The 18,538-nt window shown below is 33.4% G+C and overlaps 1 long non-coding RNA gene across 9 annotated transcripts; it reads right to left on the reverse strand.

The window, feature by feature from the left end:
• Positions 1 to 274: 274 nt before the first annotated feature.
• Positions 275 to 12,364, reverse strand: LOC128240649 (uncharacterized). Of its 9 annotated transcripts, none has more exons than XR_008262242.1 (12): positions 12,052 to 12,364; positions 11,560 to 11,687; positions 11,025 to 11,131; positions 10,235 to 10,362; positions 9,353 to 9,493; positions 9,020 to 9,065; positions 7,621 to 7,712; positions 6,214 to 6,347; positions 3,678 to 3,766; positions 3,231 to 3,314; positions 2,650 to 2,903; positions 275 to 1,372 (listed from the first exon to the last, which is right to left on the reverse strand). It is a non-coding gene; the product is annotated as an uncharacterized LOC128240649 (long non-coding RNA). The 9 variants fall into 9 exon arrangements; XR_008262237.1 differs by having other exon boundaries at positions 8,979 to 9,065; XR_008262241.1 differs by lacking the exon at positions 6,214 to 6,347.
• Between the last annotated feature and the right edge of the window lie 6,174 nt (positions 12,365 to 18,538).

The following is an 18,538-nucleotide window of genomic DNA, read 5'->3' on the forward strand; positions in this document are numbered from 1 at the left end:
TGCCTTGGGAATAGCCCTAAACATTGCTATGTAAATAAACCTTGGCATTGCTAAGGGAATTGCCCCGGACATTGCCTCTAACATATTACCATGGGTGTGGGCTTTGGTGCATAATGTTGCTCTTGCACAACACTGTCTAGGGAATATCCACCGGACAATGCTATGAAAATAACATTGAACGATGCCTATGGGCAACGCCCCTGGACGTTGCCATGCATATTATACCCTCGAACATTTTCGTATATAAAACTTGAATATTGCCTTGGAAACAGCCATTGACTCAATATGCACCTACTTAACCACAATTGTCCTTAGTCTCATGACAGGCACCAGCCCTGATGCAAGGCTAGCTGCACAAACTTATATTTTATACCAAAGAGAGAAACTCTAACATCTAAAAGTGTATCCAGCCATGAAGAGTTCATTAGTTTTAGTTGTCATCCACACATAACATTAAATCAATGCAACAAAGACCAAGAAAACAGCCACTAAGACATTTGTTTAGACAGTGCATATTAGCTCAAGAGTAAACCAAAATGACATATTTCCGAACGAAAGAAAGGGATTATCGCTGTATACATTTTTTACCCTCAACACATGCATGAAAAGAGGTGAATACATTTTATGCAGATAACATATGTTTTAAAGGACAAATAACGATATTCAAACAGGCTGTAAGTGCTCTAAATACACTTCACTTATTAAAACAAGATACCTTATACATTTTAATCAAAGAATATTTACAATAGTTCTGTTAACATAGAGGAATACTATTTTCCGTTCGATTGTGAAGTGTTAACATCAAAGAAGATAATGGAGTTCCTTTCCAATTTCGTTTAAGGTTGCAAATACCAGACTATGGTGTGTAATTGGTTAGTAGGAGTATCACTATTTATAATTAAACTATTGTATGCGAGATTAGGAGAAGTTCAGATGGATAACTTCCACGACATAGAAACCTCGTGACAAATGATTAGTGTAGTATGTTAAATTCGGAGTTGCCTTGTCACATCAATTTTTAGAAACTCTAGAGATGTAAGCTAGCTGCTTATCCTTCCCTTTTTATTATTAAAAGGAAGACAACTGGCATATCAAAGGCCTGTCACATTGTCATGTAATATCTTCATCATACCGCCGAAACTCAGTCATAACAAGAACACATTTGTGATCATGGTAAAATATTTACAGAATATTGTAATTGTCAAATCTGTAATGTTACAGATGAAGTGGTTTGAAGCAGTCTTGTGACCAAAGAAGATTAGTGTGATTGAAGTAATCGCTGGACATATCAGGATAAAATCCTTCCAACAAAAGCTTTTTGTAACATCGAGATCAGTGTTTCAGTGTGGACCATTCGCAAGTATTGGCATTTCTGAAAGAGAATATTTGCACTAATGATTCATTCGCAAGAAACAATAAATTGATCAGCCTCAAAGTCCAATTGTTACCCGTTTGTGAAACTACTGGACTCTAAACTTCATATGTCATAGGTATCAGAATGTCAAATGTTGAGATTTATTTAACCTTTAACCGTTATTGGACATCAATTGAAGAATGGTTCCATATGAACAAATGTGTACATCTAAACGTCAACCTATGGATGTCATATGTATTACAACACATATTTTGCTAGAGTATCTTAGTTTATACATGTATGTATAGCTTGATGCATGTTCAACTGCAAATGACGATAGCAGCTCCGAAGGTATGCTGAAGCCAAAATTAAGTACAGATCAATGCTTTTTACCGGACAACTCAGGACGACTTTATGACAGGAAATGTCTCGTAAGACATCCTGATCAGTAATTAAGGGTGAAATATCTGCGTGTATAGGCATACCTAAAAGAGAGCATTTGAACCAAAGATTCAATCTCATGCACAACACAACCATCATATACACTTGGTTTAATAGGAAAGAAATTAAAGTAACATAAAACCAATCTTAAAGCCTCTTAAGTATATATTCTGGACTTTTAAGCTTACATTAAATATATTAGCCAATTAATGACACCTTCCATTTGGTAAAAAGTATGTTAAACAATCCACCCCTTGGTCTGTTAAGCAGGAAAATTGTAATTACTGCATCTAGTACCTACTTGTCGTTAAACTTCGGAATATGCGGTCAAAGGGAGATAAATGTGATTATTTTTGATAGACCGAATGTCGTTCACATACCAATGTTATGTCACCAGTATATCTCCTACCAGTCTGTCAAACAGAGCAACCATACTTTATAGGTTTTCTTTCGCATAAAGTTATAAATGGGATCGTGAACAGTTGCTTTCAATGTCAAGAATAGGCTTGTCTCCAAAATAATGCAGGTAGATGGACACAACTGTTAGTGTGTTTCGAAAATAGTTATCTGCAGCCTTAAATTAAGACTAGACAACATTTTTAAGCTCAGGAAACTTGACATTTTGCGTAAACAATAAAGCGTTTTAGTAATAAAGAAAATTCCAAACAAATGTTTACACCTAACCCACATCATTTACTAGTAAAAAGTTAAATATATATCGCTGATAACTCAATTGAGACCAGAAAAAATAAAGAACCCGCAACAAACTATGTAATGTGTAATTATTGTTTAGGCGAGAAGTCAGCTATTAATCCGTGGGCAAATGTATTATTTAACGTACTGACGCGACTAACCTGAAAATGCATCCCTTTGTTTTGTGAACTGGTCACCCTTAAACGACCAGAAGATCTCCACATGTGATTTCTTGGTGGTAAGACGTGGCCATAATGCAAACTATGTATCTTACAATCTACCGGTGCTTCTGGTAAATGCCGGACAGCCCAGAACAATATTTTACCTGGAAGTGCGTCATGTAACCTCTAAATCAGGTATTTAGCGTGGGACGTCTCCTCATATTGATCTATCGAAAAGAAACCAATCGCACTAACTGTAAAGAAACAATAAACAGTAAATAAATATATTTAGCCTCAACAATCACGTAAACCCAGTTGAACAGAAAGGTTACTTAGACTCTATTTCGGAACCCAGCATTACGCGTCAAGGTTTATTAAAATAAATGTTTGAGCTTAACCACAACCAATATCTGAACCTTTTTTAACTTCAGTCTAAGGAAGATTACTACGGTGCCAGATTTATTGATTGATAAAAGCTTATCACTTTCCGATTTTGTGTCTTCGGCAATGCCGCCAATAATATGTCAAAATACATACAATTAAGAAAATTGAAAAATATGTTTAACAAAGTAAATGATTACCTTCGATCAGAAATAGTTTTTCTTAAATAGCGTGCATGGGTCCGGACACATACATCTGCTCGTTTCCAGTTCTGGATCTGAAGCCTGACCAATTGAATAACAGACAATGAGTCAAATATTATAACAAAGTTATAAAGCAAATAGCCAAGTAAATAGCAGTTTTGTAATAATGATTACAAGAAAACAGTAACATATAAATCAAATAAATTCATTTATTTCATCAACTGCACTCATATGTATGTATGTACTAGATTTATACCAATAATGTGCTTTCAGTTTTATGTTTGACAGTTTTTTCAGCCAATACAGGTCATCTAATGCTATAAATGGCTTCACCAAGGATTCACTAAATACACCGGGCCAATACATTTTGAGTCAATACAGCCTGTCACCCGTTAGCCCTAACTATTATTAAATACTTTCTTGTTCTCAAATTGCAAAGCGTACTGTTTATATCCGCAAAGACAACTGTAACTCCGGACTGACATTATCTGGGATTGTCACACCCCGATGGTGTGTCTTCAGCACCGAACCATCTGTCAAATATAAAAGAAATATTATCATTCGACTTATTGCATAAGAAGCGGTGTTTTTCCTTAGAAGACCACTTGTATGTGCACAATGAGTAGTACAAGAATATTGGGTAGCATGAAATAACATTAAGTATGTCTTCTAAGTAAGATCCAACATTTTTGTGTTAAGAAAATGACAAAAGCGACAATTTGATATTAGTTTCAAGCTTAAAAATCACGGTCTAAACTGGAAATCCTAATGCTTCACAGGATTTAATTTTTTTTTAAATCACAATACTCGCAAATATGATTACTGTTTCCATTATGTTATAATTGTTATTACTATAATAGACATGTTGCAGTCCGTCAGCCACTTTTTTAAATTCACAGAACTATCACTTTGTTTACTTACTTATTTAAACGCTTACCAATTGTGTAAGAAAGTTGATAACTCTACGCCATTAAATTACTAAATTAAAGATATATTTTCTACTTGAAAGGCAACCGCAAATATGATTGAAAGTCTTTAACTGGGTTACTCAGTGTTGAGCTTAAAAGCAATAGACTTTCAACCATCCCCATTAACAAAAGTCAGTTTTGGCTGCAAGCAATATCTGGTTGTCTTCAAACTGCAGATTTCTATCGCTACAACATTCAAAGGCGCACAACTGCTTCTATCTGATGCCATTTTGGACAATCAGACCTAAATTGTTAAAACTGCAATTTTTCAGCTACAAAAGGAAGGTAAATTTCATTTCATTTAATCCGAATAATGTCATTCTAGCCTTGATTATAAATGTTCTTAATGTAATAGATGCATTGCAGGTATTCATCAAATATTTTAAATACACGTAACAATCTCTTTGACCACTCAATTATCTGGACACTTGCTACTTGTTTGAGATTGTTTGTGACTCTACACCATAATATCACTTAGACAGCTTAATTTCTTAATCTAAGATTTATAACAATTGAATTTCTTTACAACATTTTGTTTGATTTGGGAAAAAAAATACTAAGAAATAGTTATATCTGACTTGAAAGACAACCACCAATTTTATTCAAAGTATTTAAATGAGTACCAAAGTCGTGAGCTTACATGCAAAACAATCTCCACCAACGCCCCCCCCCCACCCCTGCATAGCAATCAAAAGTCAATTTTAAATGCAAGCATTATATGAATGTCTTTAAAAATAACTTCAGAATATTCTCGTTACAGCATTCAATGGGAAACAACTGATTTTTCTGAAAAATGCCAAAAGTGTTAGCCATCTAAGGTCTAATTGTGAAGGATCAGACATTAATGGCTGACAATGGAGTTTACTTAGCTACAAAAGGAATATATATTTCATTTTGATTAATCCCAAAACATTTAAAAAGAGCCTCAATTAATAATATGCTAATTGTAAAAGATACAATTTCTTTGTTCACTCATTTATCTGGACACCTGCTTCTTTATTTGAGATTGTTGGTGGCTCTACACCATTAGATGAATATGACAGCCAAATTTCTAAATTTGGGATCTATCACACTTGAATTTGTTTAGAACATTTCGTTAGATGTGAGGATAATTTGAATAACGACATGACATAATGAATATCATCAGATGACTCAACAATGATGTGAATTCATTCAAATGGTACCTATATTTTAGGAATTTTTTATTACGTTGTTATTACATCATGATAATTTGTCTAATTTCATTGAAATAATATGCAAAGTGATGCTCCATTGTAGTTTTTGTGTTTTTATAAGAAGCATATATTTCTTACTCCAAAGAATGTGAGTCTATGTCTCTTACTCAGCTCTAGGTGAATGACGCTCGGGGTTTCCTAAGGAGAAGTTTGCCAGATATGAGGAATTTGGAATTAACTCAAATAAATTTCGTTTTCTAAAATAAGATTAAGTGTAATTGAATTGTTGTGTCATAAGCACAATCAAATTATCATTTAATTGAAGTAACCGGGTTTTAGTAACACTATATTGCAGTGAGAAATACATGTTTCTTTTTAATTACTTAACTATTTTGAAATTTGAACAATATATCATGTTTGAAGTGCGGAGTAGAATCGAATTTCGGCCAAGAATTAGTTCGAAAGATAGCTTTGCAGTTTATAGCGTTATAGCAGATGTCATTGAGATATTTATCTTTAAAAATCGACATAACAACATAAAAGCCAATGGTGACACGATTAAAAAGGTCAGCCATGACAAACACTTTGTATGTTAATAGGAGTAACCTGCTATATATCACCAATAAGATATTTCAAAACATTCACTGACTTGCCGTTGCAACTTTCAACTTATTGCTGCCGTACCCTATCACAAATTCAATACAGACATAAGTTTTGGCTCTTCAACTTTCAGAAAAAAACATCCAAATCAAATTGTCAACTGATGGGTGTCTTATGGTTATGTAGCACACTTAGTATTAGTGCTTTTATCAATTTTGTACAACTTTCAAGGATTACTTTTTTCCGAACTGCAGATGACAAATGCGTTCCAAAGGCACCTATGTGAAGATATAGTATTGCCCAAACGTCTCTTGGTTTTGGGACCTCAATATCAGGGATTTATTATGCGAAGTCTGCTCGTATTAGCCAGTCTAAAATCGAACAATTATACAGAAAAATCAATCGCAAATAGCAATAGCATTTACATGAAACAACGCATATAAAGAAGTTAAGAAGAGAGTCTTTCAAAGTGCAAAATCTATGCAAGACAATAAACCCCCTATTCAGCCTTCCTACATGTTCAACTTTCATTCAATCGATTCGCAGTTTCAAAAGATACTCGGAAATTTAGTGAAAAGTATTTAAATGCGTTATTGAGTGTCTAACTTAAAAGTTCTAAAGCGATACATTACACACACCCAACTCACCCTCAACCAAAAAAACAAACTTCTATTGATTCTTCAACCAATACCTTTTTGTATACAAATTGCAGGATTTGCCTATGTAAACAATCAAACTGAGACAAGTGTGATGCTGGATCGGTCTGTCACTATACGCACAACATACAAAATACTATCTAAAAGTTTCACAAACGTTGTCTTTAACCATTACCCTTCATGTACTAAAACGCTTGTCTCCGAAATAGTGCAAGAAGGTAAACGCAGAAAACAGTGTAGTTCATGTGTTTGTCTGTAACCTCAAATGATGTTAACACAACAGTAAGATATACAACAAGCCAACAATATTTAAACATCGACATTTGGTTACAATTCAAATTCAGTCAACAAATATTCTTTCTTAAATCTGCTAACATTGTTGACCATTCAGGACCGAATGGTAAAGCACACACAAAGAAACACACGATGCAACAGCTGTTTATTTATAAAATCGTTATAGCCCCAATATAAAAAAAAATATTGAACTTATTTCACCATATTATGGTCTTAAATCACATCAAAAATGGTTTGGTCAGAATGGCATTTGTTACTGATATTGCAATTAAATGATCTTTATTAATAAATGTTGGGTCAAAGCGTAAAAAGCCGTGTCTAAGGCAATACTTGAGAGTTTGTTTTCAACGACATAGAGATTGCCATTGAATAAATATTTAAAGGATTGCTTCATTCTAGCATCTGTCCTTTAGCCTTATTATCCTTCTATAATTAATAAATAACACATATATTCCCAATATATATTTAAGATTAAGATTTTCAGAATAACACAACCTTGCAAATTTCGAAAGTTTGTCCTTAAACTACCTTAGTTCTCAATACAAATATAAATATTTTTCACGTATACACCTTTATTGTCCTGACCCTTGATCTTTTTTCATTCAATTTACCAGCTAAATAGTACTCATATTTATCTCATTCTTGTTATATTATGCAAAAATGACTGTAAGTTTCATCCTCAAACAATATCTACCTTTGCTTGTTGTTGATGTCGGACACACTATGATTACATGTCGCAATAATGCTCCCATAGTTACCTTCAGATCAGGGTCTGCTCGTATCAATCTGAAAAATAACGATTTTACCTACAATTAATTTAAAAGCAACAACAACCCTGTATTATTATATTTTTTTAATGAGAATGACAACAAACATTAAGCAATTATTCGTGGGAATCAAGCATAAATAAAATGATTTGCCAATCCCTAGCGTAAATGTGAAAAAAGGTTACATTATATACCCCGACAAATTGCACTTCTTATTGTAACCAATACATCAAGCTTGAGATGATCTTTTTAACGTCCGCAGTGATGCCGGTTTCACTGATCCTTAGTTTGCTGTTTTAAATGGTTTGTCTTTTGTATATCGCCATAATTACCCGTCCGTCATTTTAAATATGTTTTACAAACTAAGTTATTAACCATTATCCTATTGATGGACACAGCTATCAGCACTGTTCACGTTCTGTACCTATATGTAGTCAGTACGACAATTGTATTGCACCTCTCAAATGACATAAATCTGTTTATGAAGTTTGAACTCAATATCTCAAAGACTTTTCAAGTCACACTACTGCCGAGATTGCATCCCACTACATAACACACACACACACACCAATCCTGTATCCCTTTCGCCCTTCGGTGGGGGGTATATTTGCTGACGCTAGAGAATAGTCCAAAAATGTTAATTAAAACTGCAACCAAAATTTGTGTGTCTGAAATATGTAAATTATGGTCAAAGGGAGGCAACTGCAATTTGGATTACCAATAGCCAATATCGATGCTGTATTTATTACGAGAATTGTGAGATATATCGATACAAACTGTTGTTTAACATCAACAGCAGAACTGGTCTTAGTTAAGGGGGTAATTCAGGTTAAGAAGCGTCAATATAAAACCTGATGGATCTGTGATAATCCAATTTCTTTAAATTTTTGCGAAGAAACTCTGTGTCTTTAAAAGAATGACAGAAACAAATAGAAATTACAAAGTTTTACGACAAAACTGCAATCGATTCCCTAAAAAGTTAATCTGTGTAATGGATAAACCAATAGTTATCTAAAAGAAAACCCATATCACATTGGCTGTCTTTACAAAAGTATTAATACTGGAGCTAATGGATTTTGTCCGCCTACCGATCATTTGAGATTTCAGATGAAATGATATGCTAATAATTAGGTGTATTGTGTGTTTATAATTAAAAGCAGAATAAGCAGTTCCGTCAATTTTGTAAACTTTTGCTTATATTGTAATACAGTGGTATATACTGTAATTATTATTTTTTTGAACATTAAAAAGTATTCTGTGTCCCAAATGTGTTACAAAGCCATACTTTTTATTCATGTCAATACCGGATAACCGTGGAACACATACTGTCAGGAAGAGCTGATCTCTGCGTGGTACGTCAATTTGTATTTGCCTGTCAGAAAAATAACAATCATTAGACAGCATAACCAGTCCAGCCTCAACAATTATTGAACCACATTTTATAAGAAACCTGCTCAAAGGGTAAAATTCTATTTAGACCAATAGCCCCTAAGTAAGCATGAAACCAGCAGGTGCAATACTGAATTAAATATATTTGCAGTTTTTAATGACACATATTAATTGGTATAAGGCTGTACAGTACAGGTATAACTGTTAGTACTTAGCCAGACCAGCCTGGTTGCATGGTTACATTTCAATAAATTAAACCAGATACAATACCTGCTTTTCTCAACCTGTAGCTCACTAGTTTAATAGCAGCCCAAGGGAAACAACTGCCATTTGACCAAAGCAGATACCAGGCTTGTGGCATTCCGATATACTTGTTTCGGCATACCACTCCGTTTCTGTCACTTGATAAAACTGCAAAAAATGTTTCATGAATTTAGTTATTTACCATGGCCCTAAATTAGAAAGTGTTCTAACCAAGTAGTACAAGCAGCCCAACACTGCTTTCAACATTAGGACAAGATTTACTAAAAATGTAATCAAAAGAAACATTATTCTCAACAAATATGATAACTAAGTGAAACAGGAACGTTTAAGTATAAAATATACTGAAGTAAACAGGAAATTGCGTATAATTATGAATCTATTAAGGACAAGACACTGCATAAGTAGACATTATTGGTGGGAAGAAAGCAGTATCGGTCTAACAAGAAACTTTCAGGCAATTAAATGACACTGTCAATGATGTCCAAATTCTTCGAACTTGTAACTGATAGTTCTTAGCCAGTTGGTAGCTTAAATTTGCAAACATGTGTACACAACAATCCCACGATGAATGTCTTTCCCTACTTTAACCATTCCCTCAAGCTCAAGTTAATTTCCTACATCAGTAGTTCCTCAACTTATCGAATTTAATGTTGTGTTTATGTATAACGCTATGATTATCAGTGTGTCAGTCAAAAAAGCAATACCATAGAGAACATTTTAATTATGTTTTACGAACTTAGTTACATGTATTAATCAATGTCTTCGATTAGAGATGATTTTCTCCAAAGTAGTGCATACAATTGGACAGATATCAGTTTTTGTGAAGTTCCGGTTCAACAGCTTCATATAGATCTGATACAACCATTTTATTGCAGATAATAAGCTCACCATTTTTGGGCACTTGTACCTCTGGTCATTGACGTCCGGGCAACTTAAAACAACATCCTACCAGAAAATGTCTCGTGTGATCTAAAGTTCAGAGATTCAGTAATGGACGGTTGCACGTATAAACCTATCTGAAAGAAAACATTCGCATGCCACAATAACAATAACAAAGAATCGTGTTAATGTAAATTAAATATGAAAATGACATGTTGTTTGGGATCTAATTATAAAAATGAATATCAAATTATCTGACACCAGTTTTAGAGATGCTTCGGATTGTCACAGCCCGATGTTGTGTCATCAGCATACCTACCCATCTGTCAATCATTAAAAGGAATGTAAGTAGTCGGCTTCCACATATTCCCTTTTCTATCCGTTTCTGCAACTTGAGTAAACTAAGCTTATTTGTTATAACTCTTTAGTACAGCAGTGATTAATGCACGCTTTAAAACACTGAACTCAGCCTTTAACTGGAAATTATTATGCTAAACAAGGTAGATTGTACTTTGTTTTACATCCTAGTGCATAAAGAAATGAGTACCGCATAGAAATAGCCTAGATATCAACTACTTTGTAATGTAGACACACATTAGTTTATCAAAGATTTTAAATGCAAAAGTCTGAACTCAATCAAACTTATAAGACACCCAGCTTTTTGGTTGAAATAATGTAAATGCGTTACTTACTCGCTAGCTGAATAGTTCAATGGCAATACAATATCCCCCCCCCCCCGGAACAAATTACATTTGTAACTGCCCCGGTAACAAATGGCATTTGTAACTGCGATCAATACCTGCCTTTCCTTGAACTGCAGAACTTTATCGTTGCAGCAGTAGAGGGAGACAACTACGATACCGAAGGCATTCTAATGCTGTGTCTCTAGCATCTTGCCTCATCGGTCTGTCAACAAAAGCAAAATAAAAAACAAATTGTTTCACCAACAATCATTTACCAATATCCTCGGTGCAAGCAGGAGGACACGGCTATTTGTGTATTTCAACTTTTGGGTTTGTAATGTCAAATGAGGTCCAGACAACAATTAGATAACAAATAATAAGCTAACAGTATATCAAAATAGTCCATGTGATACTTATGTGTATCTTATTAAACTGAAATTATGTATAAATTTAATACATTGCTTTTAAAAGCTCTTAAAATATATATGTGCATTGCAATGCTGCGTTTCATATGAATAAGAATAGCCTTCAAACATTTAGCCCGTACAATACATTATTTTTTATAATTGATATTAAAATGTATAAAAAACTGCAATTTAAAAAGCTTTATGTGCAAGAGTCCATCACCATGCTGCGGTCTATATGACTTACCTAACCATCTACCTTTGATTTTGGTAACCGTATGACAACTTCAGATAAGATCACATCCAACCAGAAAATGCCTCAGGTGATCACAAGATCAGAGATTCAGCGTGAGACGAGTGCTCGCATCGTCCAATCTAAAAGAAGCCATTTGTCTTAAGAATCCTGCAATTTGGATAGGAAAGTGACATTTGATCTGAAATCCAAATACGAAAAGAAATCCTTCATCAGGCCTTGGTGGTGGACATTTAAAAGGATTATGTTTATATAGAAAATAATACATCTGTGGACGCTAGCCCAAAGAGCACAAATATATGTCAATCAGTATCTGTTTATCTCAAGTCTATCAATCAAAGGGAGCAAACTCCAATTTGAGTTATAAATAGCCACTGCTGACTTAAGCATACAAGGTACATTTTGACAAATATCGTTTGATAATTCAAAAATAAAATCTAAGAAAATGTCAGGTGGAAAGGATTAAGACTGTATTTTTTAACTTACGTTTTCGATCACGTTCAGGGCGTTCATTCCCGATCATTTGTAGAATGTCGGGCGACGTTTAAGTCAGTTGTCGAAACACTTTCAATAAACCAGCAAATAAATTCATCTTCCAATTAGCAAATCATAGCTCCATATAAATTCCTCACGATTTCTGAAAATGTTGGTCTCATAATTATGTACTTGATGTTAACTCCAATGCGCGTATTTTGTGCTTAAGTTTATCCAATTCAAAATAAAATGCTCGTTTAATACCCCTTTCCCATACATGTAACTTGTTTATAAATACTGCGACACGTTGTTTTTTTATAAACGGGGTTTCTCTAACACGGATGGTTGGTAATGTTTACATGCTGTAACGATAAGAGCATATCAGGTATCATGCCAATCCTAATAATGAAAATTGAGCTTAAATAGAAAGGTATTTGAGTTAAATAAGTTCGTGTGATCCAATAAGTTTGTAAAGCCTTGCTAAATTTTACTTAAAATATAATATTTACATTATGTTATGTCTGACTTCTTTTTTAATTGAATTCAGCATCATTTACCAAAACCTATATTCGGAATAATTTCGGAAAGCTTTCTTATGATACTGTACTTTAACTGCGTTACTTTTCAAGCACTAAGTATTGATTATTATACAATTTATCTCTCTGTAAATATACATATTTCATGCGACAGTTTGGATGGGCGGCATTGTGCGCCTCGCACCCGAAGCCCGACATTGCGTATGACTGCCACATAACGTTACTCCGACAAAAAGGAACGTGCTGCGCCATTTTGTTTTCACTTTTTATTCCAGTAAAAACAACAGAGTATTATGAATAGTTTAACCTAAATATAGAAGTCTAATTATTAGCTCGTTCAATTACATTGAGTAATGTTCACACAGTTTAAGATGCACACAAAGTAAATCACAACATTTTACACAGAGAAAAAGAGAGTATAATGTCTTTCACAAAGTTAAACAAAGTTGTTACGTTTTTCATAACTAAATCTCCACTATTTAAATGAAAACATGTATGTGTTTATATACTCCTAAAATGTGATAAAGAGTTTGATGAAAGGTTATGGATGTGCTTATCAGAACAATAAAAAAATGAAATTATTTGTCTCCAAGCAAATTAAATACTGACACAATATGTCAATTACTGAAAGATCATTTGGTGATTATTTAGATCCCTTCTCAACCCAAAATGTGAGAAGTGATAATTGATACTGACCCCAATTTCTCGAAACTTCTTAAGCCTCTTATAACAGGATTAAGCTAATCTCATTATTTTTGTTGCTCTATAAAATGCGTATTATTTACTTTATAAAGAGTTTTTAGAAATTATGTAGACATATTCTAAATAATAATGACAATAAGACATTTCTCATTTATTAAAATCCATTTTTAGTATGTGTTTAGGCTAATTGAAATAAGTGACTTAAACCTGTTATGCTGAAGAAGTTTTGAGAAATTGGGGCCAGATGTGACCTTAAAGGAATATCTTAGTTTCTGAGGAAATGCCATTTATATCTAATTATGATCTCCTGAAGTAATTGCAGTTATATTTTTATTTGTTAAAATTACAACTTTAAGTAAGCTGAAAATGCATGGCATAATACATACATCCGGGATTCTGTCACCAAAAGGAAATATTCCAGTTTAGCGGTCCTATGAAAAGTAAAATAAGTAAGAGAACTGCAGCCCCAACATACCCGCTCAAATCTTTGTAGATGAAAACCTTTAATATCCTAACCTAAATAACCCAGAATATTGCCTTATGAATTTTCTACGACGTTGCTATGTTCATTACCATGGACGGTGTTTATAACCCTGTTTGTTGCCTTGCAAGTTGTCCCCAATACCAAAGAAGTTTTGCTATAAACCATACCATTGAAAGTAGTGGAAAAATAAATATTGATAAAACTATTCAAAATGCACAAAAATAACCACGACTGTGTAAAGTCCAAGGGCTAGCACAAGTCCTTAAAATACGCCGTGTATAGTTCTTAATTGTCTGGTTTGATTTACATTCGCAGTTACGTAATTCCACCTCAATTAGTATAAAAAGCTATCATGGAATAAGCTATGTTGTTCCTCTTTTAGTAGATACTATTTGACTTTAATAGTATTTTCATATTTTATTCAATAAGCTTTGAATTATGTGAAAAATACGTACAGAGAGGAAAAAGGTGATCTTTAAACGGATACCTTAATTTAAAAGCCTCGTATGTTTTTGTCAAGTTATATGTATGTTAACACAAGTACAAACTCATGAATATACATAATTGAATGTTTCTTATACCAATGTCGGCAATATTTTTTAAGAAGCGTTAATTGACATTTAAAAACAGTATTAGAATAGTCCCATGGTATGAATAAACTTCTGACGAAAATACAGTTCAAAATGTAATACTCTTAAAAATAACCGTCTAGCAGTACGTTCTGTTCTTTAATGATTTTCCAGAGTATGTAAACGCCCCTAAATCGACCACCCACCCTCAAGATACTGTGATTTAGAGATAACGTTGTATCACCCAAATTTCAGCACTTTCGGTTTAAGCAGTCTTGTGACAGTATTGTTCCACCCTCATGCTACTCTCATATCATAAGCACAATTTAGTTTTTGCAACAAAATGTAATGCAGAGAGCTTTTAATTAATTAAGAAAACTTTGCGAAAAACGTTTCGGCATATATATAGAGTTATAAACTATTAAGTAATGTATACATGACTTTAAACATAATACTGTCGCTATTTGATTGTATTGTAGCTTCAGCGTTTATTACCAGAAATACCAAAACATATCAACGACTGGAATTGCAGGCGCAGTGATAATTGTTTTTGAGTCAACCAAAAATTGAAAAGAAAAAGGGATTATTGACAGGTCAGCACAAGCTTTATCAACAACTTTATTCATACACTTTGAAAATATGGATGCAAACAAATTTTCACGAAATGGAAATAATAAAATCGGTTTTTGATTAAATATTTGAATTTGAAAAAGATGCCAAATATATCTGGATATAGAGAACATGAATAGTGTAATAAAATAAAGTTGGGAGAAATAGTAAAACATTAATCCTGCTTATGACCTTAGCCTCTACTAAACAAAGTATTAAAAGTAAAAATAATTTCAGGGGTTATAAGAAAAAAGAAGTATCTAAAGAACAGTTATTTCTGTATATGAAAATAAAGCGAATGAACATAATCCCACAATACAGTTCGAAACCATGTAAAATAAATATATTGTTCTTTAAAGTAAACTTAAAAAAAAATAGTATAATAAGATTTAATGTAGCACTTATACATACATTTATTGAACCAAATGAAGATAAAGAGAACATTTGCTACTTTCAATCAAAGGCTAAACGCCTTATTGATGAGAATGAAACAGATATACCATTGCAGAATGTAAATTACGAACGTTTAAACAGAATTTCCGATTGGATCTCAGAAGGTTCTGGTTGGGCAATTGATAGTGTAAATACAAAGGGTAGTTTCTTCAGGCCTCTCAAAATGGACACCAGTACTGGTATCTACCCAGGAAACGGACTTGAGCATGATTATATAAGGTATCAGCTTCGTCACAATCAAGCTCAACGAAATTAGAGGAAACAAATAGAAAATGTTGATAAACATATAATATTGTTAAATTTAAAACTTTAAGCAGCTATTCTTATCTTCCATTTCCGAAATGCATAACAAGCACAAGAAGATTAATTAATAGTGAGAATGAAAAGAACAATGAATGTTCTCGTTGGTGCCATTTAGCAAACATGTTTCCTGTACAAGTGCATTTAGAGATTATTACTAAATATAAAGAACAAATAAAACATCTTAATTATAAAGATATAGAGTTTCCAATAAAAAAATAAGGCTATTCTAAGAATTGAAAGACTCAACTATTAGTTAAATGTTTTTGGAGGTAATTAGATCAGAAAAAGAGTCCAATTTATCCTTAAGACTATCAACATAGCAAATCGAACTCGTGATCATTGGTTAATAGAATTTAATCAAACATATCATCATGTATGGATAAGGGAGTTGAATATAATTATGAACATAGTCAAAAGAGGGCCGTCGAATGTTTTTTTGTAAAAACCTGCATTCAAGTTTTTACAACAGAAGACTCAATAATCATACAAAAATTGTTTCGCTATTATTGGTACGAAACATATTTAAAACAAAAACCTTCTTGGGAAACTAATCCATTGCTTATCAAAATCAAGTCGCATTTGGTTATGTATATACATTAGTCTGTACTTACGATAATAACTATTCTAAACCAGTGCATCGCGGTCTTGACTCAATATATCGCTTTAAAAATGTTAGACAAAGAAAAGTATTGTCCTCAAATAGTGGCTTACAATTTTGATAACAAAATGATAATAATTAAACAATAAGAACAAAATTATTTCCGGAAGCTTCAGCCTAGAGCCTGTCTTTGACAAATACACAAAATAAGTCTACAAAAATGACAAGAAGAGACGTGTAAGAGACCATTGTCATGTTACAGCGCTGTAGGATTGTACAGGGGTTCTGTGCACAGTTTATGCATCAAGTCATACATTTTTCTTAACTATAAAGATTCCAGTAGCGTTTCATATCTAATGATGATATGATAGCCACTCCATTACGCAGGGGACAGGTAAAATAATTCAAGAAAATGAAGAAATCAACTTCAAGAAATAGCTCATTTTAATTTGGAACAATATAAAGATTTAATAACAATACAAAGATTCATAAACATATAAAAATCACAAGAATTAGTGCAATTCCAAACAACATTGAAAGGTACATTGCAACTTTGTTAATTAATTTTAAATAATTTAACAGTTATTAATTTTGTAGTTTACTTAAATCTCTTGCAGAGGCATCTTGTTGCACATTTCAAACATCACACTGATCTACTAAAAGGAAAGGAGTGTAAGCCCTTTTTAACACCAAAATAATTGTTTCATGATAAGTGAAAAGAAGAAGATAGATCAGATCAGTACTTAATACAAGTGTTATTCGGTACCACGAACCTATTTATAGCTATTAGTATCAAGGACAGCTTCTGTTCCGATACACGTACACAACGTTATCTATCTTTTACTTCCCGTAACGAAACTGTGGGCATGTAATTTAGAAGGAATCCTCTGCTTTGTAAATATGCCCCATATGCCATAATATGGGATAAATGCGTTTCTTGCGCCTTTTCTGGTTGATGAGATATTTCACCACGTGACTGTATAAATGTTGTTGCCAACATGCGCAAGATTAACTGTGACCTCTAACACACCGATATCGCATTGGTCCGTAGCCATCTGAAATACCAATGGAAGAAAACTGTAGGAGAAAAAATATAAGTTGATATTGGTAAACCTATAAGCCTAACATGAAAAACAGATGAATTTGTATCTCAATATGTCAATATTGATCCCGGTCATGTCAGGAGGTATTCAGTTCTATCAGCATCTGAATGCATGGGTCCGAAGTGTATCAACATACTGTAATTTTATTAAAAGATTTGAGATATCTAATATATTTTCCACTTAAAATTCTGCTTTGGATCACCTTAAGAATGCCTTCATTGCAGTCTGTAAGGATACCATAGTGTCGTGCATGGCTCGTGCGGTTCACTGAAGCGATCCGAATGTACAGGGGCAAGCTTGAACATTTTACCTTTACCTGAAATGTAAATAGCAGTTTTTTTTATTATAGCTTATTGTTAAATAAGTGTCATCAGATTGTATGTGATTGTATTTAGTATGTATTCTTATAGCAGTGTTACAGCATGTTTAATGGGGTAGAACCTATGATGGCAAAAGGGCAGTGGGGATCACTTACAAAAGCTGGCTTCATAACTTTTCAATAATACATGAGCTTAAATGGACTGGTTCATGGTTTGAAAAATGCACTTTTTTACGAAAACAAACATTGACAATGTATAACGATGTGAAGTATGGCAAATCATAAGGAGTGTTAAAATTAAGATATTGACAGCTGGAACCTTTCAACAAGTGTTGATATTTGCTCAAATATTGTCTTTGAAGTCCACAATTTTGAAAAACTTTAGCAACGCGATTTGGCATCATTGATTGATCACATTATCACCTTATGTAACCAATGAATTCATGGAAGGATGGAGTAGCCATAAGATGTAATAACAGTCCTTGTGGCCTATTGGCTCATGCTTCAATTGTTTGTATTGGCATTGGTCGTTCCCAACTAAAACCAGACTATGTTTTTATACCACACTTGTATTGTTTCTGCAATTTTGTTACTAAGGAGTTAATTGATTATAAAATAAGTGTTTTCAGATGCATTTTAGGAACCTAATTGTTGGTTGTAAAACATAAGCGAGACCCTTCAAAGAACTGTACCTTAACTTGGTGGAGTCAAAACGTCCTCTAAATTAAAAATCAGATTGCCCTGTCATTGATAACATTTCCCTTAAAATCAAAGTAATTCTTTAGGACAGTAAATAGAGAAACTGACTTACTATCTGGACACG

This window comes from Mya arenaria, chromosome 7 (genome assembly GCF_026914265.1).
Source record: "Mya arenaria isolate MELC-2E11 chromosome 7, ASM2691426v1".
Taxonomy (NCBI): domain Eukaryota; kingdom Metazoa; phylum Mollusca; class Bivalvia; order Myida; family Myidae; genus Mya; species Mya arenaria.